Genomic DNA, 27,560 nt, shown 5'->3' on the forward strand with positions numbered 1-27,560 from the left:
AGCATGAGGAGGCGGTATAGGGGCCCATGGCAGATTAGGGGCCTGGCAGCAGCTATGGGAGGCCCGTAATCTGCCAGCACCCTATGTCAAAAAATTCAACACACCAGCAGTGTGTGAGGAGACCTGAAAGTGGCACATGGCAGAGTGTGGCGATGGAGACAGCAGCATTGTGAGGCCGTACAGGGACCCATGAGAGACTCTGGACCTGGCAGCAGCATGAGGAGGCGGTATAGGGGCCCATGGCAGATTAGGGGCCTGGCAGCAGCTATGGGAGGCCCGTAATCTGCCAGCACCCTATGACAAAAAATGGAACACACCAGCAGTGTGAGTAGACCTGAAAGTGGCACATGGGAGGGGCATGATTCATGGCGGATTTAGTCAGTTGTGTCAGGAACTGGTGGTTTGAAATCCAGACTAATCCACGCCTGATTCATTTTCACAAACGTGAGTCTCTCCACACTTTGGGTGGACAGTCGTGTCCTCCGCGGAGTTATAATACCTCCTGCCGCACTAAACACGCGCTCCGATGCCACGCTACTGGCCGGGCATGACAGCCTTTCAAGGGCAAATTCAGCTAGTTGGGGCCAAAGGTCAAGTTTCGTTGCCCAGTAGTCAAGGGGATTGTCTACCTCGGTTGGCAGGGTGCTGTCCAAGTAGGCCCAAGCCTGTTGTTTGAGGTCCTGCTCCAGGTCCACCTGATGATGCTGCTGCTGCGGCTGGTTAGTAGTTTCCTCACTGCGCTGGTGAAGAAAGCTACTCATCATCGACTGCAGACTGAGGCAGCCGCTGCTGGTGGAGCTACCACTGCTCCTACCACCCCACCCCTCCCCTGCTGCAATGGCAGCGGAACGCGAGCGCACAGGGCCCACAGTGTCTGAGGATGGACGTTGGCGCACAAAGGCAGAGACCAACTGACTACATAGGTGGTTTTTATAGTACGTTATTTTGGCCTCCCTCTCAGCAGGTGTGAAAAAGGCCACCATTTTTGAACGGTAGCTAGGGTCCAACAAGGTGGACACCCAAAAGTCATCCCTCTGTCTGATGGTTATTATTTGGCTGTCGCTACGTAAGCAACCGAGCATGCTATGGGCCACTTGTGCCAAGGAATGCGAGGGACTCCCTGCCTCCATCTCCACAGCATACTGCCACGGTGCGTCTGGGTCCTCTGTCTCCTCCTCCTCCTCCTCTACCACATGCTCCTGCTCCTCCACTCCTGTCCGCTGAGTGGAAAAACCACCCATTTCACTCAATAATTCCTGAGCACCAATGTCCTCCTCTACCTCCTCCTCTTCTTCCTGTCCTGCCCCCACAGGGGTCATGTGGCGTTGAGATCTGTGCGCCACGTCTACCGCACCCTGACCAGCCATTGTTAACAGCATTTGTTCCAGGACGTGCAACAGAGGAATGACGTCGTTCATCCCATAGTCCTGCCGACTCACGAATAGCGTGGCCTCCTCAAAGGGCCTGAGCAAGCGGCAGGTGTCACGCATGAGCTGCCAATGGCTGACATCGAAGTTACACAGGGGAGTACCTTTATCCGCTTGTAACATCAGGAAATCGGTGATGGCCTTTCGCTGTTCGTAAAGGCGGTCTAACATGTGTAGGGTTGAATTCCACCTTGTTGCAACGTCGCAGATCAGGCAATGCTGTGGAATTCCGTTCTGCCGCTGCAGCTCAAGGAGGGTGTGCTTTGCGGTGTAGGAATGGCTGAAATGCATGCAAAGTTTACGTGACATTTTAAGGATGTCTTGCAGTGGGATGGTGGATTTTAGGAACCGCTTGACAACCAAATTGAACACGACCTTCCTTGACGCAGAGCAGACACCATGTTCTTTCCGTTGTCGGTCAACATGGTTCCGATTTTCAGTTTGCGCGGAGACAGCCATCTGTCGATTTCTCTGTTCATTACACTGAGAAGTTCCTCCCCTGTGTGACTACGTTCGCCTGGACCTGGCAGCAGCATGAGGAGGCGGTACAGGGGCCCATGGCAGATTACGGGCCTGGCAGCAGCTATGGGAGGCCCGTAATTTGCCAGCACCCTATGACAAAAAATTGAACACACCAGCAGTGTGAGGAGACCTGAAAGTGGCACATGGCATGAGACACTGTGGACCTGGCAGCAGCATGAGGAGGCGGTACAGGGGCCCATGGCAGATTAGGGGCCTGGCAGCAGCTATGGGAGGCCCGTAATCTGCCGGCACCCTATGACAAAAAATGGAACACACCAGCAGTGTGTGAGGAGACCTGAAAGTGGCACATGGCAGAGTGTGGCGATGGAGAAAGCAGCAATGGGAGGCCGAACAGGGACCCATGAGAGACTCTGGACCTGGCAGCAGCATGAGGAGGCGGTATAGGGGCCCATGGCAGATTAGGGGCCTGGCAGCAGCTATGGGAGGCCCGTAATCTGCCAGCACCCTATGACAAAAAATGGAACACACCAGCAGTGTGAGGAGACCTGAAAGTGGCACATGGCAGAGTGTGGCGATGGAGACAGCAGCAATGGGAGGCCGTACAGGGACCCATGAGAGACTCTGGACCTGGCAGCAGCATGAGGAGGCGGTATAGGGGCCCATGGCAGATTAGGGGCCTGGCAGCAGCTATGGGAGGCCCGTAATCTGCCAGCACCCTATGTCAAAAAATTGAACACACCAGCAGTGTGTGAGGAGACCTGAAAGTGGCACATGGCAGAGTGTGGCGATGGAGACAGCAGCAATGGGAGGCCGTACAGGGACCCATGAGACACTCTGGACCTGGCAGCAGCATGAGGAAGCGGTACAGGGGCCCATGGCAGATTAGGGGCCTGTCAGGAATGGACTGGCCAGCAATGGTGGGACTCACCTGCCTTTTGATCTGCAGTACCAGGGCTGGCCAGCGGATGCTCCCAGCAATCAGAGACTCAACTTTGCAGCCAGCTAACACCTGGAACTGATTATGCTGGGGTATTTAAGGGATGGCCAGACCCACAGACTCTGCCTTGGTGTTGTGTTTGTCCTGGGCCCTGTATCCTTTTTCTGTCCTGTATCCTGTTTCTGAACCGCTGCTGACTTCTCCTGCTTTGATCTCGGCTCGCTCCTGACCATCCCTCTGCCTGACCCTCTGTACCACGCTGCTTGCTGCCTGTTCTGATCCCTGGCTTGTGACCCTGACCATCCCTCTGCCTGACCCTCTGTACTACGCTGCTTGCTACCTGCTGAACCTGGCCTGTGACCCCGACCAATCTCCGCTTGCTCCCCCTGTACCTACCTGCCCTATTGATATTGACCCGGCCTGCCTGACGACGCTTGCTTGTATGTACTGTTATCTGTGGGTGGTTGGTTTGGTTTGGTTGCACTGTATTATGTTTTAGTATTGCACTGCGTTTATGTTTGTATTGTTAGTGTTAATAAATTATATTGTTTATAACATATCTGAGGTCTGCGTTTCCCTGCGTCAGCCACACACCTCTGGTCATACCTGGGAGCCCTGACATTACACCAAGGCCAATCCTGACCAGAAGTGGCTGCACAGGGAAGCCATCTTGGCTTGTTGCTGGGAAGGATGGATCTGGATGAGGTTGTGTATTTATATCTGCTAGTGTTTGATGACAGAGAGTATGCTTATCAAACTCTGAAGGAGTATCCCAGGGATCAACTACTAGAATGTATACGGCTCGCTCATGTTCTAGTAGATCAGGGCACAGAGTTCTCTGAGGTGCAGCCTTTGATTGAGGTTTGTGCTGAGTTGGTTTCATCTGGTTCCCCCGAATGCAGGGATGAATTTTTGCCACCATTTAGTGCAGACCAGGTAGAGTCCCTGGTGTGGTTATTAGAGGATGATGTGGGTTACTTTCTGGAGCGTTATTCCACATGTTCACCACAGACACTAAGAGATTGTATAAACGCAGTGCAGTCATTGACCAGACAGGCTTTGTGTAAGCTCAGCTTTGTTCAACCCCTACTGCAGACATGGACAGACTTGTTGCACCCAGCTTCAGTCAGCTTACAAAAACCCAGTCCTGCTTCTAACTCTACTCCTGTATTCCCACCAGCTTCCCCAGTTACAGCCCAGTATACTTGGCTATCTACCGCATGTCAGTACCCTGTTCCCACTCGCTGCACCTATCCTGCCTTTAACCCTGTAAAAAAGCCCTCTGTAGCAACTGCTCCCTCTCCTGTTCCATCCTCCAGTTTTTCTCTGTCTCCAGCTGCTCCATTCGTTTGCAGACCTGCGTTTACTTGCAGTGCTCCAGTAGTTAAAACCAGAAAAAAGCGAAAATTCTTTCCAACCAATACCATCCTGCCAGTATCCAAACCGGTGAACCGGCCTTCCGTGACTCAGCCTGAAGCCTCTACTCGGCCTGAAGCCTCTAATCGGCCTGAAGCCTCTCTTCAGCCGAATGCCTCTCTTCAGCCGGATGCCTCTCTTCAGCCGCATGCCTCTCTTCAGCCTGATGCCTCTCTTCAGCCTGATGCCTCTACTCAGCCTGATGCCTCTCTTCAGCCTGATGCCTCTACTCAGCCTGATGCCTCTACTCAGCCTGATGCCTCTACTCAGCCTGATGCCTCTACTCAGCCTGAAGCCTCTACTCAACCTGAAGCCTCTACTCAGCCTGAAGCCTCTACTCAGCCTGATGCCTGCATTCAGCCTGATGCCGCTACTCAGCATGATGAACTGATCCAGCCCGACGATCCTATTAGGCCAGTTGACTCGATGCCCGCTGTTGATCCAGATGATCCGGTACCTGATCCAGTGCCCGCTGTCGTGCCAATTGACTCAGAGCCCGCTGTCATACCTGGTGACCCGGTGCCCACTGCCTTGCCAGATGACGCGGTGCCCGCTGGCAAGCCAAATGACCTGATGCCTGGTGACCCAGTGCCCGCTGTCATACCTGGTGACCCGATGCCCGCTGTCGAGCCAGACAATCCGATACCTGATGACCCGGTGCCCACTGTCGTGCCTGTTGACTCGGAGCCCACTGTCTTGCCAGACGACTCGGTGCCCGCTGTTCCGCCAGACGACTCGGTGCCCGCAGTCTTGCCAGACGACTCGGTGCCCGCAGTCTTGCCGGACGACTCGGTGCCCGCAGTCTTGCCGGACGACTCGGTGCCCGCAGTCTTGCCAGACGACTCGGTGCCCGCAGTCTTGCCAGACGACTCGGTGCCCGCAGTCTTGCCAGACGACTCGGTGCCTGCAGTCTTGCCAGACGACTCGGTGCCCGCAGTCTTGCCAGACGACTCGGTGCCCGCTGTTCCGCCAGTTGACTCGGTGCCCGCAGTCTTGCCAGACGACTCGGTGCCCGCAGTCTTGCCAGACGACTCGGTGCCCGCAGTCTTGCCAGACGACTCGGTGCCCGCAGTCTTGCCAGACGACTCGGTGCCCGCAGTCTTGCCAGACGACTCGGTGCCCGCAGTCTTGCCAGACGACTTGAAGCTTGCTGTTCCGCCAGTTGGCTCGGTGCCCGCAGTCTTGCCAGACGACTCGGTGCCCGCAGTCTTGCCAGACGACTCGGTGCCTGCTGTTCCGCCAGTCGACTCGGTGCCCGCAGTCTTGCCAGACGACTCGGTGCCCGCAGTCTTGCCAGTTGACTCAATGCCCGCTGTTCCGCCAGACGACTCGGTGCCCGCAGTCTTGCCAGACAACTCGGTGCCCGCAGTCTTGCCAGACGACTCGGTGCCCGCAGTCTTGCCAGACGACTCAAAGCCTGCTGTTCCGCCAGTTAGCTCGGTGCCCGCAGTCTTGCCAGACGACTCGGTGCCCGCTGTTCCGCCAGTCAACTCGGTGCCCGCTGTTCCGCCAGTCGACTCGGTGCCCGCAGTCTTGCCAGTTGACTCGATGCCCGCTGTTCCGCCAGACGACTCGGTGCCCGCAGTCTTGCCAGACGACTCGGTGCCCGCAGTCTTGCCAGATGACTCGGTGCCCGCAGTCTTGCCAGACGATTCGGTGCCCGCAGTCTTGCCAGACGACTCAAAGTCTGCTGTTCCGCCAGTTGGCTCGGTGCCCGCAGTCTTGCCAGACGACTCGGTGCCCGCTGTTCCGCCAGTCGACTCGGTGCCCGCAGTCTTGCCAGACGACTCGGTGCCCGCAGTCTTGCCAGTTGACTCGATGCCCGCTGTTCCGCCAGACGACTCGGTGCCCGCAGTCTTGCCAGACGACTCGGTGCCCGCAGTCTTGCCAGACGACTCGGTGCCCGCAGTCTTGCCAGACGACTCGGTGCCCGCTGTTCCGCCAGACGACTCGGTGCCCGCAGTCTTGCCAGACGACTCGGTGCCCGCAGTCTTGCCAGACGACTCGGTGCCCGCAGTCTTGCCAGACGACTCGGTGCCCGCAGTCTTGCCAGGCGACTCGGTGCCCGCAGTCTTGCCAGACGACTCGAAGACTGCTGTTCCACCAGTTGGCTCGGTGCCCGCAGTCTTGCCAGACGACTCGAAGACTGCTGTTCCACCAGACGACTCGGTGCCCGCTGTTCCGCCAGACGACTCGGTGCCCGCTGTTCCGCCAGACGACTCGGTGCCCGCAGTCTTGCCAGACGACTCGGTGCCCGCAGTCTTGCCAGACGACTCGGTGCCCGCAGTCTTGCCAGACGACTCGGTGCCCGCAGTCTTGCCAGACGACTCGGTGCCCGCTGTTCCGCCAGACGACTCGGTGCCCGCAGTCTTGCCAGACGACTCGGTGCCCGCTGTTCCACCAGACGACTCGGTGCCCGCTGTTCCGCCAGACGACTCGGTGCCCGCAGTCTTGCCAGACGACTCGGTGCCCGCAGTCTTGCCAGACGACTCGGTGCCCGCAGTCTTGCCAGACGACTCGGTGCCCGCAGTCTTGCCAGACGACTCGGTGCCTGCAGTCTTGCCAGACGACTCGGTGCCCGCAGTCTTGCCAGACGACTCAAAGACTGCTGTTCCGCCAGACGACTCGAAGACTGCTGTTCCGCCAGTTGACTCGGTGCCCGCAGTCTTGCCAGACGACTCGGTGCCCGCAGTCTTGCCAGACGACTCGGTGCCCGCAGTCTTGCCAGTTGACTCGATGCCCGCTGTTCCGCCAGACGACTCGATGCCCGCTGTTCCGCCAGACGACTCGGTGCCCGCAGTCTTGCCAGACGACTCGGTGCCCGCAGTCTTGCCAGACAACTCGGTGCCCGCAGTCTTGCCAGACGACTCGAAGACTGCTGTTCCACCAGTTGGCTCGGTGCCCGCAGTCTTGCCAGACGACTCGAAGACTGCTGTTCCACCAGATGACTCGGTGCCCGCTGTTCCGCCAGACGACTCGGTGCCCGCTGTTCCGCCAGACGACTCGGTGCCCGCAGTCTTGCCAGACGACTCGTGCCCGCAGTCTTGCCAGACGACTCGGTGCCCGCAGTCTTGCCAGACGACTCGGTGCCCGCAGTCTTGCCAGACGACTCGGTGCCCGCAGTCTTGCCAGACGACTCGGTGCCCGCTGTTCCGCCAGACGACTCGGTGCCCGCAGTCTTGCCAGACGACTCGGTGCCCGCTGTTCCACCAGACGACTCGGTGCCCGCTGTTCCGCCAGACGACTCGGTGCCCGCAGTCTTGCCAGACGACTCGGTGCCCGCAGTCTTGCCAGACGACTCGGTGCCCGCAGTCTTGCCAGACGACTCGGTGCCCGCAGTCTTGCCAGACGACTCGGTGCCCGCAGTCTTGCCAGACGACTCAAAGACTGCTGTTCCGCCAGACGACTCGAAGACTGCTGTTCCGCCAGTTGACTCGGTGCCCGCAGTCTTGCCAGACGACTCGGTGCCCGCAGTCTTGCCAGACGACTCGGTGCCCGCAGTCTTGCCAGTTGACTCGATGCCCGCTGTTCCGCCAGACGACTTGATGCCCGCTGTTCCGCCAGACGACTCGGTGCCCGCAGTCTTGCCAGACGACTCGGTGCCCGCAGTCTTGCCAGACGACTCGGTGCCCGCCGCTTCATCTGGGGGCCTGAGACCTGTTGCTCCGCCTGAGGGTCCGAGACCTGTCGCTCCATCTGGGGGTCCGGCACCCGCCGCTCCGCCTGAGGGCCCGAGACCTGTCGCTCCATCTGGGGGTCCGGCGCCCGCCGCTCTGCCTGAGGGCCCGAGACCTGTAGCTCCGCCTGGGGTCCGGCGCCCGCCGCTCCGCCTGGGGGTCCGGCGCCCGCCGCCCCGCCTGGGGGTCCGGCGCCCGCCGCTCCACCTGGGGGCCCGATGCCTGTCGCCCCGCCTGGGGGTCCGATGCCTGTCGCCCCGCCTGGGGGTCCGATGCCTGTCGCCCCGCCTGGGGGCCCGAGGCCTGTCGCCCCGCCTGGGGGCCCGAGGACTGTCGCCCCGCCCGGGGGCCCGGTGCCTGCCACCCCGCCCGGGGGCCCGGTGCCTGCCGCTCCGCCTGGTGGCCCGCTGCCTGCTGCTTCGCCTGGTAGCCCGATGTGCCTCTGTCCGGAGTCCTATCCGATGTGCCTCTGCCCGGAGTCCTGCCCGATGTGCCTCTGCATGGAGTCCTGCCCGATGTGCCTCTGCCCGGAGTCCTGCCCGATGTGCCTCTGCCCGGAGTCCAGCCCGATGTGCCTCTGCCCGGAGTCCAGCCCGATGTGCCTCTGCCCGGAGTCCAGCCCGATGTGCCTCTGCCCGGAGTCCAGCCCGATGTGCCTCTGCCCGGAGTCCAGCCCGATGTGCCTCTGCCCGGAGTCCAGCCCGATGTGCCTCTGCCCGGAGTCCAGCCCAATGTGCCTCTGCCCGGAGTCCAGCCCGATGTGCCTCTGCCCGGAGTCCAGCCCGATGTGCCTCTGCCCGGAGTCCAGCCCGATGTGCCTCTGCCCGGAGTCCAGCCCGATGTGCCTCTGCCCGGAGTCCAGCCCGATGTGCCTCTGCCCGGAGTCCAGCCCGATGTGCCTCTGCCCGGAGTCCAGCCCGATGTGCCTCTGCCCGGAGTCCAGCCCGATGTGCCTCTGCCCGATGTGCCTCTGCCCGGTGTGCCTCTGCCCGGAGTCCAGCCCGGTGTGCCTCTGCCCGGAGTCCAGCCCGATGTGCCTCTGCCCGGAGTCCAGCCCGGTGTGTCTCTGCCCGGAGTCCTGCCCGGTGTGCCTCTGCCCGGAGTCCAGCCCGGTGTGCCTCTGCCCGGTGTACCACTGCCCGGAGTCCTGCCCGGTGTGCCAGTCTTTGATATCCCGCCAGTTACCAGACCCGGGCGGTGGAAAATTTTTCCCAGCTAAGACTGTTTGGAGCGTCCTGAGGCCGCTCCTTGAGGGGGGGGTACTGTCAGGAATGGACTGGCCAGCAATGGTGGGACTCACCTGCCTTTTGATCTGCAGTACCAGGGCTGGCCAGCGGATGCTCCCAGCAATCAGAGACTCAACTTTGCAGCCAGCTAACACCTGGAACTGATTATGCTGGGGTATTTAAGGGATGGCCAGACCCACAGACTCTGCCTTGGTGTTGTGTTTGTCCTGGGCCCTGTATCCTGTTTCTGTCCTGTATCCTGTTTCTGAACCGCTGCTGACTTCTCCTGCTTTGATCTCGGCTCGCTCCTGACCATCCCTCTGCCTGACCCTCTGTACCACGCTGCTTGCTACCTGTTCTGATCCCTGGCTTGTGACCCTGACCATCCCTCTGCCTGACCCTCTGTACTACGCTGCATGCTACCTGCTGAACCTGGCCTGTGACCCCGACCAATCTCCGCTTGCTCCCCCTGTACCTACCTGCCCTATTGATATTGACCCGGCCTGCCTGACGACGCTTGCTTGTATGTACTGTTATCTGTGGGTGGTTGGTTTGGTTTGGTTTGGTTGCACTGTATTATGTTTTAGTATTGCACTGCGTTTATGTTTGTATTGTTAGTGTTAATAAATTATATTGTTTATAACATATCTGAGGTCTGCGTTTCCCTGCGTCAGCCACACACCTCTGGTCACACCTGGGAGCCCTGACAGGGCCTGGCAGCAGCTATGGGAGGCCCGTATTCTGCCAGCACCCTATGACAAAAAATGGAACACACCAGCAGTGTGAGGAGACCTGAAAGTGGCACATGGCATGAGACACTGTGGACCTGGCAGCAGCATGAGGAGGCGGTACAGGGGCCCATGGCAGATTAGGGGCCTGGCAGCAGCTATGGGAGGCCCGTAATCTGGCAGCACCCTATGACAAAAAATGGAACACACCAGCAGTGTGTGAGGAGACCTGAAAGTGGCACATGGCAGAGTGTGGCGATGGAGACAACCCACCGACTGTTTTGCTCGCTGCCAAGCTGCCACCCTCTTCTCCTGATGATGCGGAAGCAATAGCCTGATGACGACGAGGCTGCCAAGTGCGATCAGCCTCATCATCATCAATTAGGGTCTCCGCCTCACTACTAGCCCCCTCGGCTGCGTGTGGGTCAGGAGACAGACCTGTCTCTAGACCGGCTACCGAGCCACTCTCCTCGCCACTACTTCTTCGCCTGGCTGCTGAAGAGGCGGATGTCTCCCCCCGTTCCTGACCGCCCTCTGTTAGCTCTTCCTCACTGTACTGGATGACACCGGGAGCACTGGCCTCTGGCTGCGAATAGTGCTGCCTCAACCCCTTCCTCTGCTGCCACGTCTGCTCGCTCCTAAAACATTGCCTCCTCTGCCACTCCTCTGCATGTTGTCTGACATACTCTTTAATTAAACGATTCTGTGTCCCTGAGTAACAATTCTGTGTCTGTCCCTGAGTAACAATTCTGTGTCCCTGAGTAAGGTTTCTGTGGCCCTAAGTAACAGTTCTGTGGCCCTCAGTAACAATTCTGTGTCCCTCAGTAACAATTCTGTGTCCCTCAGTAACAATTCTGTGTCTGTCCCTGAGTAACAATTCTGTGTCCCTGAGTAACAAATCTGTGTCCCTGAGTAACAATTCTGTGTCCCTGAGTAACAATTCTGTGTCCCTGAGTAACAATTCTGTGTCCCTGAGTAACAATTCTGTGTCTGTCCCTGAGTAACGTTTCTGTGTCCCTAAGTAACGTTTCTGTGTCCCTAAGTAACGTTTCTGTGGCCCTAAGTAACGGTTCTGTGGCCCTCAGTAACAAATCTGTGTCCCTCAGTAACAATTCTGTGTCTGTCCCTGAGTAACAATTCTGTGTCCCTAAGTAACGTTTCTGTGTCCCTAAGTAACGTTTCTGTGGCCCTAAGTAACGTTTCTGTGGCCCTCAGTAACAATTCTGTATCCCTCAGTAACAATTCTGTGTCTGTCCCTGAGTAACAATTCTGTGTCCCTAAGTAACAATTCTGTGGCCCTAAGTAAAGTTTCTGTGGCCCTAAGTAACGTTTCTGTGGCCCTAAGTAACGATTCTGTGGCCCTAAGTAACGTTTCTGTGGCCCTAAGTAACGATTCTGTGGCCCTAAATAACGTTTCTGTGGCCCTCAGTAACAAATCTGTGTCCCTCAGTAACAATTCTGTGTCTGTCCCTAAGTAACAATTCTGTGGCCCTAAGTAACGGTTCTGTGGCCCTCAGTAACAATTCTGTGTCCCTCAATAACAATTCTGTGTCTGTCCCTAAGTAACAATTCTGTGGCCCTAAGTAACGTTTCTGTGGCCCTAAGTAACGTTTCTGTGGCCCTAAGTAACGATTCTGTGGCCCTCAGTAACAATTCTGTATCCCTCAGTAACAATTCTGTGTCTGTCCCTGAGTAACAATTCTGTGTCCCTAAGTAACGTTTCTGTGGCCCTAAGTAACGATTCTGTGGCCCTCAGTAACAAATCTGTGTCCCTCAGTAACAATTCTGTGTCTGTCCCTAAGTAACAATTCTGTGGCCCTAAGTAACGTTTCTGTGGCCCTCAGTAACAAATCTGTGTCCCTCAGTAACAATTCTGTGTCTGTCCCTAAGTAACAATTCTGTGGCCCTAAGTAACGTTTCTGTGGCCCTAAGTAACGATTCTGTGGCCCTCAGTAACAATTCTGTATCCCTCAGTAACAATTCTGTCTGTCCCTGAGTAACAATTCTGTGTCCCTAAGTAACGTTTCTGTGGCCCTAAGTAACGATTCTGTGGCCCTAAGTAACGTTTCTGTGGCCCTAAGTAATGATTCTGTGGCCCTTAGTAACAATTCTGTGTCCCTCAATAACAATTCTGTGTCTGTCCCTAAGTAACAATTCTGTGGCCCTAAGTAACGTTTCTGTGGCCCTAAGTAACGATTCTGTGGCCCTCAGTAACAAATCTGTGTCCCTCACTAACAATTCTGTGTCTGTCCCTAAGTAACAATTCTGTGGCCCTAAGTAACGATTTTGTGGCCCTCAGTAACAAATCTGTGTCCCTCAGTAACAATTCTGTGTCTGTCCCTAAGTAATAATTCTGTGGCCCTAAGTAACGATTCTGTGGCCCTCAGTAACAAATCTGTGTCCCTCAGTAACAATTCTGTGTCTGTCCCTAAGTAACAATTCTGTGGCCCTAAGTAACGTTTCTGTGGCCCTAAGTAACGATTCTGTGGCCCTCAGTAACAATTCTGTATCCCTCAGTAACAATTCTGTCTGTCCCTGAGTAACAATTCTGTGTCCCTAAGTAACGTTTCTGTGGCCCTAACTAACGATTCTGTGGCCCTAAGTAACGTTTCTGTGGCCCTATGTAACGTTTCTATGGCCCTAAGTAACGATTCTGTGGCCCTAACTAACGTTTCTGTGTCCCTAACTCTCTCCCTGCATACAGCCAGGTCTGCCTCTGTTGAACGACTGGAGGCAAATGGAGAATTCTAAAATGGCCGCCATTTATAGCTCGACCATTACACTGTGCTGGCTGGCTGGCTGCTGATTGGCTAATGCGATCACATGTCATGAATGAATGCATTATGGGTCAGCGCGCCTTGTCTGCGCGCCTTCCCAGATATCCCCGCTCCGTCGCCGCACATGTTTTAGGAAAAATTTTGATTCGCGCATCCGAAGTCTGCTTATTTTCGGATTCGACGCAAATCAAAATTTTCCTAATATTCGAAACGAATTCCACTTCGCCTACTTCGATTCGCTCATCTCTAATGATCACCTTAACTATGTTTATCCAACCTATCCAAGACAGTTTTATTGTAGACATTTTCCTCAGTTCATCTTTTAGCTCATTTATTAGAGGGATCTAATTTGCCTTATACAGATTTTTTATATGCAATGATAATTTTATTCCCAAGTACTTTCATTCTTTTTCTCTCCATTTAAAGAGGAACCTTTTTGTAGGATTTGTTTCTCAACCTTTGGAACATTTATATTTAATATCTCACTTTTTGAGGGGTTATATTTCAAGTTAGATAACTCCCTATATTCTTTGAATTTTTTTCATTAGGTTCTGCCACTTTATATTCAACATCCACATTCCCCTAATATCTACACTATTTCTAACAGTTGCTAATAGAGGTTCCATAGAGATAACAAACAGCAACGGGGACAGAGGGCATCCCTGGCTTGTGCCGTTATACGTTATAAAAGTTTTTTTATAATGAACCATTTACCTTCACTGCAGCTGAGGGGCCTCTATATAACTCTTTAATCCACTGTGTCATTCTAGGTCCGATTCCTAGTATTCTCAACGTATCAAACATAAATCCCCACTCAACTCTATCAAAAGCTTTTTCAGTATCTACTGCCAGAATAATTCCTCTCCTCTTTCATTCTTTTGTAGGAAAAGCAATGTTCTTAAACCATTATCCTTTCCCTCTCTACCCAGACTAATTCCCACTTGGTCTGTGTATCCAGCCAGACATCAACTCTTTCATCCTGCTGGCTAGTACCTTTGCATATAATTTTGTATCAGTATTCAGCAAAGATATGGTTCTATAGCTGGGACACTGAGACCAATCTTTCCCTTGCTTGGGTATTACTGTTATATATGCCTGTAACGATTCCTTCCTCATCTTTGTCTCCTCTCCTAGTACATTCATATATGAGCATTCTCTTACCTGTCTAATGTCCTTCTTCCTTACCCTTAGGGCCCGATATAGCCTATCTTCTGACAAGGGGGGTTTTTCCTCCATGGCATTATTAGACATATGTGAGGGACATGGCAGCAAGGGGAACAATGAGAGAGAAGGTAAAAAAACACACAAGGAAAGGGGAAGGAGACTCCCAATTTAGATCCTCCACCTCCCACTTCTCTTTCACTTCCCCTTTACCCTGCCATTTCCCCCAAACGCTTTTCTCTTTTTAGAGACTCTTTGCCAGTTCTCCTCAGCTGCTCCTATATTCTCTTTCTCTCCTAGAGACCACCCATTATTTTTTAAAGCCTGTAATTCTAATTTTTCACAAAAATCACTTCAATCTTCTGGAAATCTCAGGACTGACGATTTCCTATCTTTCCATCCAATCAAGCAAGCCGGGAATACCCAATTATAGCGGATGTTTTTGCTCTTCATCTGATTTACCAATGGTCTCAGTAATCTTCTTCTTGCTAGTCTCCTGCACTATATCTGCAAAGATTTGCACATTCAACTCCCCAAACTTTATTTCTGACATCCCGCGTAGATGTTTCTAAATAATTTCTCTCTCTTCATAGTGGTGGAATCTTACTATCATGTCTCTGGGGGTATCTGATGAAATTCTTTGAGATCTTCTTATCCCATGCACTCTTTCTATCTTCAATTGCTCTTTTTCTCTTCTCCTAAATATGGGGTTAAACAGTCTTCTCATGGTGTCTCTTAAGTTTTCTCCTTCAGCCATTTCTGGTAGACCTCTGATCCTTAAGTTGTTCCTTCTGCCTCTGCTTTCCTGATCCTCCAGCTTATAGGCCAACAGTCTCTGCTCTCTTTTCAATTCCTCCATTTGTTCTTCGACTTTATTAATTTCTTGTGCATAATTCTCCAGCTTTCCTTCCATCTCCTCTACCTGTGACAAAATTTGTCCCGTATCACTATGTAACACCGCCATTTCACTTTTTATAGAGGTTTCTAATTTTGAAATCATCTCAGCTATTTCTGCTTTTGCGGGCATTTGCGACTTTACTTCTTGCTCCTCCATGCTTCTTTTTCCCCTCTCTCTCTGACTTTGAAATTTCTTTCAGCTGGTCTCCTTCCGATGCCTCTAAAGACAGTCTCCCATGACCTACAAAATGACTCTCTTCTCCTTGACTTTCTATAGTTAGCTCCTCTGAACTTTTCTCTTGTAGAGGCATGTATTTTTTTATCGTACTTGTATTTGAATTTGACTGGGGGGTTTTCCCTCCCACTCCTTTAACAGATCTACTCTTCATTTCCTCAGGCTTATGGGAAATTATGCTGTTAGGTGCAGATTTATATTTCAATCTGAGTCCTTGTACACTGTCCCATCCACCTCTTGGCCTACAGTGAAGAAAATAAGTATTTGATCCCCTGCTGATTTTGAATGTTTGCCCACTCACAAAGAAATGATCAGTCTAAAAATCAAATGGTGTTCCAGCATGACAATGACCCAAAACACAAAGGAGTGGCTCAAGAAGAAGCATATTAAGGTCCTGGAGTGGCCTAGCCAGTCTCCAGACCTTAATCTGATGGAAAATCTGTGGAGGAAGCTGAACGTTCGAGTTGCCAAGCATCAGCCACCAAACCTTAATGACTTGGAGAGGATCTGCCAAGTGGAGTGGACCAAAATCCCTCCTGAGATGTGTGTAAACCTGGTGGCCAACTACAAGAAATGTCTGACCTCTGTGATTGCCAACAAGGGATTTTACACCAAGTACTAAGTCATGTTTTGTGAAGGGGATCAAATACTTATTTCCCTCATGAACATGCAAATCAGTGCATAATTTGTTAGACATTTCTTTTGAATTTTTTGTTGCTATTCTGTTTCTCAGTATTACAATACACCTACCATTCGATTTGTAGACTGATCATTTCTTTGTGAGTGGGCAAACATTCAAAATCAGCAGGGGATCAAATATTTATTTCATTCACTGTATAATACCCCCCCCCCCAAAACACTGATATTATTTCTTCTTGCCACACAGCCTTCATTGTACCATACAAGGGATCAGTTTTGGGGTTTTAACGCCTCCATTCGGCAACTCACCCTCTCCTGTGTCCTGTACCCGTGTGCACAGTTGAAAAGTTCTTCTTTACTTCCTGGGTTGAGCTGACTGCCTTTTAGTCTTTAGAGTTGGGGGGGGTCCCAGGCCTGGTGGTCCTTCTCCCAAGGACACTGCTTTTTAGCCAGCTCCATGGAGCTCTCTCCCCGCTTCTTGTACTGCAAACAATCCCTGCTCACACTCTGCTTCCAGCAGAGCCTCTGCTGCAATAGCTCAAAGGTACGAGCTTAAGGTTGATTAGGGAAGGTGCAGCGGTGCAGTGGAGCTCCGTCTACCTGGCTCCGGCTCTCAGCTTCGCTGTCCAGTCACCTGACCTACCATTTGGATCCTCCCAGTTCTTTTCTGCCTCCTCCCGGGTCCTTCCTCTGATAGTAGGCGGCTGCACTGGCACTATCCACCTGCACGGCTCTCTCCACTCACCGGGTGCCAATGACCACACTGGACCTTCCACAACCAAGACTCCCGACTGCCACTTGGGGAACAGCACACACAGGCAGACACATGACGGGATCAGGTGAGCACCATCTTTGGCGGGTGCAGGAGCTCCTAAGCAATGCTACTAGTGAGCACCATGTTCCCTCCAGGACAGATAAGGGATTTGAAAATGTTAGGCAATAGTGAGTTTTAGTGAGAATCAACCAACAGGTTTTAATCAAGAAATCCGAATAAGAGTGTACTAAAAGAAAAAGCCACAAAAAATTGCAATATCCCCTCTTATGTTAAGGATAACAAGGATGTCATTGCACAGCTTCAAGATATTAACACTGGAAAAAAAATGTATATTAATGACAGCTGACATAGAGTTATTATATACAAATATTAAGCAAGATGTTGGGATATTGGCTGTAAAATGGGCATTGAGAGAACAAACCAATCTGAAAGGGGTGTAAAGAAGTTTATTGTCGAAGCCTTACAAATGGCAATCCAGAATAACTTATTTTGGTATGATACCACCTTCTTTTGAAAAACCAAGGGTGTAGCTATGAGTGCTAAGTACTCCCCTAGTGTACCAAGATATTTTTGAACAAGTGGGAGAAAGAAGATATTTTTGGAAAAACTTGGCCACAGTTGAAACTACTTAAAAGATATATAGATGACATCCTGATAGTATGGGAGGGCACATGGGCTGAATCGAATGGTTTTATCTCCTACATGAATAATAATAAATATGGAATCAGGTATACTTACAATAGGGATCAGAAACAAGTGAATTACTTAGATCTTGTTATTTTTAAGGAGAGGGACAAGTTGTACCCAAAAAACATATTATAAAGATACAGACAGGAATGGGTGCATTCCCACTAATAGTTGCCACCATCCTAAATGGGTAAAGGGAATACCCAAAGGGCAGTATATGAGAATTAGATGCTGTTCCCGTAAGTAGGACTATGATGTACCAACTGCAGTACTGACAGAAAGATTTTTAGCTAAAGGATATGGGGAAAGTACCTAGAGAATGTTAGGAAATATGTAGGAGAATTAGATAGGAGACAGCTATTGGAGAACAGCAAGACAAACTCACATGAGTTTGATCTAGCTTTTATCAATGGGTATAACAGACATTACAAGGATATAAAAAAACATTATCAAAAAACATTGGCCCATCCTGAAAAGAGACAGTTTGCTTCAAGCCAAACTGCTGAATAAACTGAAGTTTATACATAGGAAAGGCCTAGGCCTCAGAACTAGGTTAGTTAAAAATATTCCAAACCCCCCCTAATAAGTAAGCACTTGAGAACAGACAGACAAACTCATGTGAGCTCGATCTAGCCTTTATTACTGGGTATAACAGACAGAACAAGAATATAGAATAAAAAAAGAAAAAAAAAGAAAGCACTTTTTTAGATAGGGTGGGATCTTATAAACGTAGATGATGTGGACCACATGAAACAGGCAGAGATAATATTTGAATCTAAATGTAAGGTTAACTATTTGATATCCATGAATTCATCACTTGTGATAGCTCATATGTCACTTATGTACTGGAATGTCTGTGCTGGCTGCAATACATTGGCAGGACAACCAGGAAACTTTCACTGAGGATTAATGAACACATGAATAACACACGGAAGGGATATCAGAATCACAGTGTTTCTAGACATTTCCATATTTTTCATAATAAGGATCCTAGTTTACTCACTTTTTATGGTATTGGTAAGGTAAAGAAACACTGGAGGGGGTCTAATTTAAGAAAAGTGATCTCACAAAATGAGATGTGCTGGATTTATGCATTGGATACATTATCCCCCTATGGAATGAATGTTGACATAGATCTCAATTGTTTCATTACAGATTTTGAGTTTTTTTAATTGATATAATGATTTCTATAAGTTACATGTAATTTTAGATTTTTACTACACGATTAGAGAGTTATTTATATACTGTATATTGAATTACTAGATTAGTGCATTACCATCCACACAGCACAAAATGGAAAATAAGTATATTAAAATACTAGATTGGTGCATTACCATCTTGCACCACAAGATGGATATACCGAGACATATGGGGTTATGGATAACCATTTACTTCAAGACTCATCTAATTAAAATATGTTTATTGTAAGAAAATCACCTGCCAATAGCTGGAATTGATCCAATTACAATCAATGGTATGGTATAAATATGACAGAATACATGGCAATTACCTCGCCTCCTGATGACTTCCCGGATGTGACAAAATATGTTGGAGCATGAACTGCTGGTTTGCACGCCACTTCAAACTTTTGGAACACATGGAGTGGCAGCTTTAGCACACAGAGCTTGGCAGATGATTCCAGGGTGCCAGGCCGGGCACTGTATATTGTGAGTGTGTTTTTTTTAATGTTTTTATTAAGGTTTTAATAAATGGTAAAACTCTATGAAGACTTTCTGTTTGATTTCTCTTCTGTATGGGCATGAGATAACAGGAAATACAGTGACCCTGAGATATCAGCAATACACAGTGAGGCTGTGACCCAGCATTTTTTACCTATCTTAGTATACACTCAGGTGGCCAACGCCATTTGGTTAGTTTGGTCCAAGAAGGGTGTGGGGCATAAAACTCACAGAGTGGAGAGTTTGTCGTGTGCTGGAAAGTCACAGAGTGGTGCATTTTTCTTAAAGAGGACTCACAGCAATAATTATTGTATACAGATATTTGCACTTTTTGGCACCATGCACTTTTAAATGGAATATTTAACACTTTCTTTTTATACCTTAAGATTTATAGATTGGATAATCGCAGCTCTTATTTATATTTTGACTTGTCAGATGTGGTTTCACATACACTGAGCAGCAGCTATCTGGGTTTGTGTCCACAAAAATGTTGCACAGGGTATCACTGAATATTTTCTTACATTTCCAGATGCAATCTGCTTTCTCACTCTCAAAAATGTACTTATCAGATAAAGACCTAAAAGGAGTGTTTCATATCTGTTCTACTTTTCAGTTTTCAATCTTAGAAAATAGACAATTATTATCATATTTTTTAAATACATGACATCTACCTGCTCTATCCCTCTGAAATGGAGGATTATAAAAAAATCTTCAAAAACTCTTCTGAAAAACTTTTCTAAAAAAAAGACACTGTTATTTGTTCATTCTTAACAAAATGTGCCTGCTCTCTCCTTCTGAAATTGCATCTTCAGTTGAGATATTCTGACTTGTAGCTCGGAAAAAAAAACCCACAATCTAATTTGTCCATATTGTATTTCAATTTGTGGATAATAGGTATGAAATAATCTGTTTGGGCTAGATTTGCGGGGGGGGGGGGGGGGGAGGTTTTCAAATTCTAACAGTCATGTGTAGTTGAGTAGTAGAATTTAACAAAGTGAGTAATTACCATACAGATGGGAAAGCATCCTTTTAATGCAATTGAGGCAACACGTAAAAAAACACTCAATAGTGATGCAGCGCTGATATAATTAGCAATAAAGTGGATATTAAACCGTGAGAAAAGGTGAATTCGGTGTTATACAGCCCGCACAAAACACGGCACACAGTAATTTCTTTTATAACATATAATTGCTATTTAGCAGATATAAATGCAGTCCACAGTATATATAGATGAATAAATGTGTTCTTAAGAGACACACATGCTTCTGTGCTGGTGCAAAGTGGTAGGTGACAATCCTTAAATGGCTAGCATGCCTGCTCACCTTCCCCCTGCGACCCACAGGGGCCAAAAAGCCTGTCGGGTCACACCTTGACCCTATGCGTTATCTCCAGATGAAACACTCTCCACTCTCCAGTACTCTCTCCTTCACCATCTGTTATTCCCCCTGAATAGGTACCGCTGCACGTGTACTCACAATGCTCATAAGATGGTGGTAGTCATGGAACAAAAGCACAAAGATCCTCCATAGTGTAACACTGTATATCAAGTTTATTTCTTAAAAAACGCCAAGTCACAACTCACTTTTCAGCAGATAAAAAACGCTTGTGACACCTCTCCTGGGTGTACTGAGGCACTCTGGTGTAGCAAGATGGCGCCAACCCGGAAGTGCGTCACCGCGTCACTACGTCACATCTACGCGTTACGCCACGCCCCTCGTAGCTTCGTCAGGATATTGTTATGGTCATTTCCCCTGGTATTTATAGTGGGATCTTATTGTCCATTCGTCAGTAATCATGTCAGTCATCACGGCCATTTTGTCGGAGTTGCGATAATAGGGGACATTATACCGCGGCCATTTTCTTATAGTCTCCCATTTCTGTATTAAGATTGCTTAGTTTACTGCAGTACCCACCGTAACTACTAGATAGAATAAGTAACGTGTTCTCACCGATAAACGGTCTTTATTTACATATATATGCCCAAAAAGATATCTTTATTGATGATAAATATTTTTCAATATACTCTTTACTTTTGTATGTGATGTTGCTATTCCTTGGAAGTAAACCAAATATGACTAACATAGTTATTTGGTATGGAAATTTGTTAAAAATATCATTAAAAATATATAAAAATAACAATTTTTATTAATATACCATAAAAAACGAATTCTTTTTCTTAAAAAACGTAAAAAACGCACGACGATCAAAAACGAAGTTACCAGACTGACACAGTATGCCCATGAGGGATGTACTTATTAAGACATGACAATAAAAGATAAAGACACTAAAAATCACTTATGAAACAGTTCAGATCAAATTCCACATTCAACCCTTTAGGAACTTGGGTTTGTAGAACATATATCCACTTTGACTCCATTTTACTCAGTGTGCGGATCTTGTGGCTCCCACGCCAATGTTTTTTGTATCTCTCTATACCCCAAAATTGCAGTCCTGCTGGATCTTTATTGTGGCATATTGAGAAGTGTTTGGATACACTGTGTTTGGGGAAGCCCTTTCTTATGTTCTGAACGTGTTCCCTTATCCGTTTCCAGAGAGGTCTTTTGGTGCGTCCAATGTACTGAAATCCACACTTGCACTGTAACCCATATACAACCCCCTCCGTTCTACATGTTATGAAGTCTTTAATCTTGAACTCTTCTCCGCTAACCATTGATTTAAAATTAAACCTTTTCTTATTCTGCCCTTTTACAGCTTTGCATGCATAACATTTTTTGCAAGGAAAAAATCCATTTGTATCTAAGAACGTAACCTTTTTCTTTTTAACAGGTGGATTCACTATATTTTTCACTACCTTATCTCCTACATTAGGTGCCTTTCTATATACAAATCTTGGTTGCTGTGATATTATTTTATTCAATGTATGATCCATTTTTAAAATAGGCCAATGCCTTCTAAAAATTTGCTCCACCTTTCTATATTGGCTGTTAAAATCCAGGATCAGTACCGGTTCATCTGTAACGGTCCGGTCTTTAACCTTATCCTCCAAGAGTATATGTCTACCTATATTAGACACCTCTCTAATCTGGGCTTTAATACGTTCCTCTTTATAACCTTTCACTGTAAATCTTTTTTCCATGATCTTAGCCTGTTGTTGGTAGTCTTCTTCATGTGTGCAATTGCGTCTCAGCCTAATGAACTGACCCTTAGGTATATTCAAAAGCCAGGGTGGGTAATGACAGCTGTCCAAAGGTATGTATCCGTTACGATCTACTTCTTTGTAAAAGTTACGTGTATAAACATTTAATTCCCTAATAGAAATTTCCAAGTCCAGATATTGGATATTTTCTACATTATGGATCCACGTAAAGCTAATGTTTTTATTATTGTTGTTGAGTGTGCCTAGGAATTCCAATAATTCAGATTCACTTCCTTCCCATATCATGAAGATATCGTCTATATATCTTTTATAGACTATCAATTGTGTAGGGCTTTGACCATATATACTCTCCTCCTCCCACTGGGCCATAAATAAGTTAGCCACACTAGGGGCAAACCTCGCCCCCATGGTCCTATACCATTATCTAACAGATACGATCCCATTCGTGATGAATATGACCAGAGAGATTTTTTAGAGAGAGGCCATATAGAGAGGAGCCCGAGACCAGACAGAGGGAGAAGCCCAGGAAGAGGAGGGGATGCAGAGCAGGGTTCAAAACACAAAAGAAAAAGAGAGTATTAGGGGAAGGAATCTTCAACCTGAGTGAGAAGATCCTAACCCCAGAAGAACTCCAAGTATTGGACAAAGGCCTAAAATTTGCCCCGCCTAAACCTGCTGACAAATTCAGTATTTTTATTGACATACAGAAATTTATAAGAAAGCTAAATATTAAGAAATATTTTTTAGATCAAACAGGAAAAAAATTGAGTACTAATACCATTGGTGGCCCTAGTCTGCATACACAGCTAAGGAATAAATCACTATTCAATCCTCACATTAACAACAATGGTCAGATTGAGGTGTTTAAGAGATTGGTCAATGCTGACCTAGAGAAATTACACTTACCTAAAACACGGAATAATGTGGGATTGAGAATAGGATTGAACAGATTGTCCAAGAGAGATGATATCATTATTAGACCAGCCGATAAGGGTGGAGGTATTGTCATCCTGTCAAAGGAATATTATTTGGAAGAACTTGGTAAACAACTAGCTGACTCTACTACATATATGGTGTTGAGTAAAGATCCTACATTCCAATATAAAAGAGAGCTTGAGAAGATAGTGAAAAAGGGAGAAGAATTAAATATACTTAATAAGAAAGAAGCAAAATACCTTATCCCGGAAACCTGTAGAATACCAATAATATATACACTGCCTAAAATCCATAAGGATATGGTAAACCCACCAGGAAGACCTATAGTGAGTGGGATACAGTCCATTATGGCAAGGATGGGTCAGTACCTGGATATCTACTTACAGCCACTGGTAAAGAATACGAAATCATATCTGCGTGACACCAAACATTTAATCCAAACTTTGGATAAATTAAAACCAGGGCAGAATAGAATATTAATAAGTGGAGATGTTTCATCTTTATATACAATTATTGACCATGAGGAGGCACTATCAGCAGTGAGCTGGGGCCTTAGGGTATATAGCCAATTGAAGTGGAAACAACGGAAATATATCCTAGAAGCCCTACAATATTGTCTTACACACAATTATTTTTGGCATGGTGACAAGTTCTACAAACAAACTAAGGGTGTAGCCATGGGGGCGAGGTTTGCCCCTAGTGTGGCTAACTTATTTATGGCCCAGTGGGAGGAGGAGAGTATATATGGTCAAAGCCCTACACAATTGATAGTCTATAAAAGATATATAGACGATATCTTCATGATATGGGAAGGAAGTGAATCTGAATTATTGGAATTCCTAGGCACACTCAACAACAATAATAAAAACATTAGCTTTACGTGGATCCATAATGTAGAAAATATCCAATATCTGGACTTGGAAATTTCTATTAGGGAATTAAATGTTTATACACGTAACTTTTACAAAGAAGTAGATCGTAACGGATACATACCTTTGGACAGCTGTCATTACCCACCCTGGCTTTTGAATATACCTAAGGGTCAGTTCATTAGGCTGAGACGCAATTGCACACATGAAGAAGACTACCAACAACAGGCTAAGATCATGGAAAAAAGATTTACAGTGAAAGGTTATAAAGAGGAATGTATTAAAGCCCAGATTAGAGAGGTGTCTAATATAGGTAGACATATACTCTTGGAGGATAAGGTTAAAGACCGGACCGTTACAGATGAACCGGTACTGATCCTGGATTTTAACAGCCAATATAGAAAGGTGGAGCAAATTTTTAGAAGGCATTGGCCTATTTTAAAAATGGATCATACATTGAATAAAATAATATCACAGCAACCAAGATTTGTATATAGAAAGGCACCTAATGTAGGAGATAAGGTAGTGAAAAATATAGTGAATCCACCTGTTAAAAAGAAAAAGGTTACGTTCTTAGATACAAATGGATTTTTTCCTTGCAAAAAATGTTATGCATGCAAAGCTGTAAAAGGGCAGAATAAGAAAAGGTTTAATTTTAAATCAATGGTTAGCGGAGAAGAGTTCAAGATTAAAGACTTCATAACATGTAGAACGGAGGGGGTTGTATATGGGTTACAGTGCAAGTGTGGATTTCAGTACATTGGACGCACCAAAAGACCTCTCTGGAAACGGATAAGGGAACACGTTCAGAACATAAGAAAGGGCTTCCCCAAACACAGTGTATCCAAACACTTCTCAATATGCCACAATAAAGATCCAGCAGGACTGCAATTTTGGGGTATAGAGAGATACAAAAAACATTGGCGTGGGAGCCACAAGATCCGCACACTGAGTAAAATGGAGTCAAAGTGGATATATGTTCTACAAACCCAAGTTCCTAAAGGGTTGAATGTGGAATTTGATCTGAACTGTTTCATAAGTGATTTTTAGTGTCTTTATCTTTTATTGTCATGTCTTAATAAGTACATCCCTCATGGGCATACTGTGTCAGTCTGGTAACTTCGTTTTTGATCGTCGTGCGTTTTTTACGTTTTTTAAGAAAAAGAATTCGTTTTTTATGGTATATTAATAAAAATTGTTATTTTTATATATTTTTAATGATATTTTTAACAAATTTCCATACCAAATAACTATGTTAGTCATATTTGGTTTACTTCCAAGGAATAGCAACATCACATACAAAAGTAAAGAGTATATTGAAAAATATTTATCATCAATAAAGATATCTTTTTGGGCATATATATGTAAATAAAGACCGTTTATCGGTGAGAACACGTTACTTATTCTATCTAGTAGTTACGGTGGGTACTGCAGTAAACTAAGCAATCTTAATACAGAAATGGGAGACTATAAGAAAATGGCCGCGGTATAATGTCCCCTATTATCGCAACTCCGACAAAATGGCCGTGATGACTGACATGATTACTGACGAATGGACAATAAGATCCCACTATAAATACCAGGGGAAATGACCATAACAATATCCTGACGAAGCTACGAGGGGCGTGGCGTAACGCGTAGATGTGACGTAGTGACGCGGTGACGCACTTCCGGGTTGGCGCCATCTTGCTACACCAGAGTGCCTCAGTACACCCAGGAGAGGTGTCACAAGCGTTTTTTATCTGCTGAAAAGTGAGTTGTGACTTGGCGTTTTTTAAGAAATAAACTTGATATACAGTGTTACACTATGGAGGATCTTTGTGCTTTTGTTCCATGACTACCACCATCTTATGAGCATTGTGAGTACACGTGCAGCGGTACCTATTCAGGGGGAATAACAGATGGTGAAGGAGAGAGTACTGGAGAGTGGAGAGTGTTTCATCTGGAGATAACGCATAGGGTCAAGGTGTGACCCGACAGGCTTTTTGGCCCCTGTGGGTCGCAGGGGGAAGGTGAGCAGGCATGCTAGCCATTTAAGGATTGTCACCTACCTCTTTGCACCAGCACAGAAGCATGTGTGTCTCTTAAGAACACATTTATTCATCTATATATACTGTGGACTGCATTTATATCTGCTAAATAGCAATTATATGTTATAAAAGAAATTACTGTGTGCCGTGTTTTGTGCGGGCTGTATAACACCGAATTCACCTTTTCTCACGGTTTAATATCCACTTTATTGCTAATTATATCAGCGCTGCATCACTATTGATTGTTTTATATATCTATATGTCCATTTATAAGGTGAGGATTGGATGTTGGCAGCTGTTGTTCTTATATATTGTTAGACTTGGCAGCGCAGGTGGACCTATTATTTATTTTCTTTACGTAAAAAAACACTAATACTTTAAACTATATACAGCACTTTTAAGCTGTATGTGGTGCTATGAAACAGTACGATTATCAAAGACAACGTATTCTGACATCACATTTTTTTTGTATGTGTAATTGATTATTTTAACTTTTACATTTAGCTTGGCTTGAATATAGCAACAGCACCACAAAATTATTAATTTCAACTTGAAAAACTGTTTTTGACTGTGACACCTGATTTTTTTTTTCCATAATAAATTTTTATTTTGTTTTACAAATATAGTTACAACAACAAAAAAAACAAAAACAAAAATAGGACAGTGAAAAGCTACACAATATCACAGTATAGGTGCTGTGGTAAAGTTTAACAAAGAGAAAAAAGGAAATATTGAATAATTCCTAACAATCCTACTAGTTCCACAAAATAATAATTTTAGAGTATCAAAGAAAAAGTTAAACATAATAATATCTTAGGTTACAGCTCTGAACTAGTCGGACCAGGGTTTCCAATCTTTGTTAAATTTAGTAATTCTATCGTTTTGGTAAGCTAAAGATTTCTCATAGATGAAGTGGGTATGGACTAGCTGAATGACTTCTTTTAGAGAAGGGGCTAAGTCTTTTTTCCAATGTCTAGTAATGGCAAGTCTTGATGCTAGAAGAATATGTGTCACTAAAAGCTAATAATGGATTGGATATGTGTCTTTATTTATATTCAGAATAGCTAGGGTAGGATCTGGTTGTTTTAATATCCCAGTAATTTCCAATATCATGTGGAAAACTTTATACCAATTGCTTCTAATATTTTTATGTTGCAATATTTTTATTGAGTTTTTCAAGATAAATGTGGTTCCGCCCATTGGACAGATGAGGTGTTGATCTTGTTTAGCAATATCATCAGAGGTATTCGTGTGCATTTGATGAACCTTTGTGAGGATTTTGGGGAGTTGGGGGGGGGGGTTTGGTGGATAGGTGGGGGAGGATAGGATTGGGGGCAGAGGGATATAACTGGGTAATTGAGGAGATACCAGTCTTGGTATGGGGTGTGATTTTATCTCATGAAATGTCATCAGGCTTGTGCATAACATTTTGGGTGATTTAGCCATCGGGTCCACTGGATATTGTGATAGGAGGAAGTGTTAATTGCGGATAGTTTTTCCATTTGACATTGAGTGTTAAGGTCTGTAATTAATGAAGTGATTGAGGGGGTATTGTTTGTGTTCCATAATCTAGTAATATTAATTATGGCGGCAAAGAGTATGTGGGTAATAATTGTTTGGAAATGGGAAGAGAGTTTCTCTATTCCAATGTGTAGGAGTGCTAATGAAGGGTTCGGGACTAACGGAATTTTGTTTATTTCGGAAATTAATTGGAACGTAGTATTCTAGAAGGATCAAAGTGACTTGCATGACCACAGAATATGAATTGGTGAGCCTGGCTCACCACAATGTCTCCAGCATGTAGGAGATTTTTTCGGGTAGTAGATGGAGAGTTTGACCGGGGTCAGGTACCATTGGTGGAGT

This window comes from Staurois parvus, unplaced genomic scaffold (genome assembly GCF_062004578.1).
Source record: "Staurois parvus isolate SC_StPar_1 unplaced genomic scaffold, SC_StPar_1.0 ptg000243l, whole genome shotgun sequence".
Taxonomy (NCBI): Eukaryota; Metazoa; Chordata; class Amphibia; order Anura; family Ranidae; genus Staurois; species Staurois parvus.